The following is a 3,587-nucleotide window of genomic DNA, read 5'->3' on the forward strand; positions in this document are numbered from 1 at the left end:
GATCCCTGGGTTGGGAAGGTCCCCTGGAGGAGGGCATGGCAACCCGTTCAAGTATCCCATGGACAGAAAAGCCTGGGGGGCTATAGTCCATAGGGTCACAGAGAGTTGGACACAAACTGAAGTGACTGAGCACAGAACAGCCCAGCAAACATGTGAATGAACAGAGGTCCATGTAGCATATGGCTAGATATTTAAAGATTATAAACCAAGTAACAAACTGCAAATAAATTATGACTTATCCCTGTGCCTAACAAATATACATTCACAAAAATATATTTAAAGAAATATGTGTAAAGCTATGGTTTGGGGCTTCCCTGGTGGCTCAGTGGTAAAGAATCGACCTGCCAATGCAGGAAATGCAAGAGACACAGATTCTATCCCTGGGTTGAAAAGATCCTCTGGAAAAGGAAATGGCAACTCACTCTAGTATTCTTGCCTGAAAAATACCAGAGGGTTACAGTCCATGGGGTCATAAAGAGTCAGACACGACTGAGCATGCATGCACAGTGATTTGTATATTCAGTTCAATTCAGTTCAATTGCTCAGTCATGTCCAACTCTTTGTGATCCCATGGACTGCAGCATGCCAGGCTTCCCTGTCCATCACCAACTTCCCGAGCTTACTCAAACTCCATCAAGTTGGTGATGCCTTCCAGCCATCTCATCCTCTGTCATCCCCTTCTTCTCCTGCCTTCAATCTTTCCCAGCATCAGGGTCTTTTCCAATGAGTCACTTCTTATCATCAGGTGGCCAAAGTACTGGAGTTTCAGCTTCAGCATCAATCCTTCCAATGAATATTCAAGACTGATTTCCTTTAGGATGGACTGTTTTCATCTCCTGGCAGTCCAAGGGACTCTCAAGAGTCTTCTCCAACCCCACAGTTGAAAAGCATCAATTCTTCAGCTCTCAGCTTTCTTTTTTTCTTTGTTTTTATATTATTTTATTTGCATATTATATTGCTTTATTTGCATATTGTATTATTTGTATATATTGAAAGTCAAAATAATACCAAAGATGACTGGAATTGATTATTACTCTGCATGTAGGCATTCTGTTGATGACCTGAAATTTTTGGAGAAAAAAATAAAATAAAAATATAATAAATGTGCATACATTTAGTCCAGAGCATTTGCTTTTGTTTATTTTCATTTTAGCATAATGTTATTATATGGTAATCTTAAAAATATGCAAAAATGAAACTATTAAAAAAGCAAATATAAAACATCAAAATGACTAAATTATACTTACGTATTTTTCCAAAATGTTGTTTTTCTAAATTATTTTAAGTTATCTATTAGAAATTAGAGGCAAATACAATTATAGTCAGCAAATAGAAAATATGTGAATCAAAATTATTTACATCAAGCTAAATTTGTCATAAAACTTTGTTAATTAAATGCTGTTATGCTACTTAATGTCCATCTAGTTGCCAATTCAAAGAACTAATACATTTCTATTATGCTTTGGCTAGGTCCTACAAAGGGGCTTTTTAGGTGACTCTAGTGGTAAAGAATCCGCTTGTTGATGCAGGAGACGTAGAGACGCCGGTTTGATCCCTGGGTATGTAAGATCCCCTGGAGACAGCAATGGCATCCCACTCTAGTACTCTTGCCTTGAAAATTCCATGGACAGAAGAGCCTGGAGGGCTGCAGTCCATAGGGTGGCAAGAGTCGGACACAACTGAAGTGATTTAGCATGCATGCAGGTTCCAGAAAAAAGTAAAAATAATGTTTAATATTGCAAAAAGTAATATGTTAGTTGTTTAAAATTACACAGTATCCCTTCATTATCATGAGCAATACCCATGAATATCACGCTAATTTGCAAGTGTCTCCAAAACCACAGAATGGAACAAAAAGAAAAGCAAAATAAAATAGATATTAGCACCATTGGGAAAGTATGCCTCATTAGGCAAGAATCTATGGTAATGATGCTCTTTTAATGGAAGCATACGATGCGTTAATTTGTCTATTCTCTTGTGTAAGCAGTTCTATCACTCAAATCCTCTGGGCACTTGTAAGCATTGTCAGTTCCCAACTTTAGCCTCACACAAACTAAAATTTTCACAGGATTAGGACTGGATTGACTTTAGTTTCTGAACATTGGGCAGGGGAAGCAGAAGAAGTTCCTAGGGGTCAGAATGGCTTTATTTCATAGACTATGGGTGCTCAGAGTAAGGATTGTTTGGGTTGCTTTGCCATGGTACCAAGTACTGAATCCTGAGTGACAGAAGTCCATGCATTCCTTACTTTAGTGAAGAATTAACTTTATCCAAAGGGAGGTCTGGTCTTCTTCCTTAGCTACTGGGAAGTGATTCCAAGCTACAAGAATGCGTTGCTGATAAGCACATCTTTGTTATCAGAGGCTTTGGTCACCAGACAGCCCAACAGTGTAATTCATGAAGGGGGCTTTAGACCACACCATATGAGTTTGGACTTTCAAGAGAAAACTGGACACTAAAGATATTGGCTAAACCTCTGGAATGAAGGGTGCACTGGAGTCTAAAGGATCACCCATATGGGTGGTATGTGAGCTTCAGTTAACAGTCTGTACACCAAAGACTAGACTGAGCTTTTCTGATTGAAATACTCTAAGCAGCATCACACTGCAACACCATCGTGCCATCACACCGGCCATGGGGACATCGGGAACTTCATGGTCAACACCCTCCCTGATTTGACCTGTGTGTCTCTTTTTCAGTTAGTTCAAATTTATATACTTTCACTTAAAAAAATAGTATAATTGTAAGTATAGTGCTTGCTCACATTCTGTGAACTATCTAGCAAATTCTCAAACCTCAGTGTGGTTCTGGGAACACCTGAACTTGTAGTCAAGTTGGTCCAAAGTGAAGGTGGCTGTGGGGTCTCCAGATATGTGTCTGGTGCCTCAAGTGAGGACGGTGCTTGGGGTATTATTCCTGGAGACTGTGCAGGTTGCCTAAATGCCATAAAAGTCTTTTCTTTTTAAGGCATTAAGTTTTTATATTAATTAGAATTTTAAAATGAATTCTTTCAATAAAAACTGTTAGGGAAGGATCTAACTTCTTCTTAGGCTTTCATATTATAAACATATACATTTGTTTATTGTGTGTTTGCTTATGTGAGCCCTCCAAACCAGAGTGCCCATGGGAGGGGTGTCTCTCCCTAGTCAATGTATGATCCTGTCCCCAGGGCACCTGTGTACTTAACTTTGTTTAATGTATGAATAACTGTATGCAGGTCAGGAAGCAACAGTTGGAGCTGGACATGAAACAACAGACTGGTTCCAAATAGGAAAAGGAGTACGTCAAAGCTGTATATTGTCACCCTGCTCATTTAACTTATATGCAGAGTACATCATGAGAAACACTGGGCTGGAGGAAGCACAAGCTGGAATCAAGATTGCTGGGAGAAATATCAACAACCTCAGATATGCAGATGACACCACCCTTATGGCAGAAAGTGAAGAAGAACTAAAGAGCCTCTTAATGAAAGTAAAAGAGGAGAGTGAAAAAGTTGGCTTAAAGCTCAACACTCAGAAAACTAAGATCATGGCACCTGGACCATTCACTTCATGGCAAATAGATGGGGAAACAGTGGAAACAGTGGC

The sequence above is a fragment of the Muntiacus reevesi genome, chromosome 3 (assembly GCF_963930625.1).
Source record: "Muntiacus reevesi chromosome 3, mMunRee1.1, whole genome shotgun sequence".
Lineage (NCBI taxonomy): Eukaryota > Metazoa > Chordata > Mammalia > Artiodactyla > Cervidae > Muntiacus > Muntiacus reevesi.